This window comes from Buceros rhinoceros, unplaced genomic scaffold (assembly GCF_000710305.1).
Source record: "Buceros rhinoceros silvestris isolate BGI_N320 unplaced genomic scaffold, ASM71030v1 scaffold33354, whole genome shotgun sequence".
In the NCBI taxonomy this organism is placed as follows: Eukaryota; Metazoa; Chordata; class Aves; order Bucerotiformes; family Bucerotidae; genus Buceros; species Buceros rhinoceros.
In genome coordinates, this window is record NW_010410564.1 from 1,445 (window position 1) to 2,235 (window position 791).

Genomic DNA, 791 nt, shown 5'->3' on the forward strand with positions numbered 1-791 from the left:
GAGCAGCCCCGCACCCAGCGTGCACCAAGAGCCCTGCCCAGCCATTCGGGGTTTCTCTGCTTGGGCTGCTGGGCAGCTCGTGTCCCCTCCGGTTCCTGACTGGTTTTGCTGCCGCTTCCTCTTCAGCGTCAACCCAAACGACTTTGAAACACCACATAAACTTTATTGCTCCTGCAGAAGAAAGGAAGCGTCCCCTTGCCCTGGTAGTTTGCGACCTTACTGCATCCCTTTGGTACAAAATGCGCCATCCTACCACGGTGGCATCGGCACCGGCGAGCGAGTGCCCACCCCGGGCAGGCTGCAGCTATCCTAGCAACCAGGAAGCGGAAGGCTTCTCCTAATAAAACATTAACTTAAATGCTGTGTAAACAGTTCTGTGTAAGCTCGTAAACATTCCTCTGCAGCACTCGCCCTTGCCCGCTCCCACCCGTGCGCCGGGGTCTCCTTTCATTACCAGCCAGTGATGCCAAAGGCACCCAAAGGCCAGGCTGCCCGAATACTTACAGTTTTAAAGGGCTGTTGAGCACGGTGCTCCCCAACAGACACCCGCATCGTCTCTGCTCGAGTTTCAGAGCTTTACTTCTGGGTTTTTTTTCCCCTCCACCCCCAGTCAGCCCAAAGCAAACGGAAGCAAGAAAAACCACCAACCAACCCACAACTGCTTGTATTTTATAGCTTCTCTTCACCAACACCAAACATCCAAAACTGTAGGGATTAATTAACTGACAGCAGAGCAATCCCAGAGGGGAGGGGAGGCAGCTCTGCAGCACGTCCAACAAGGGCAGCTCCTT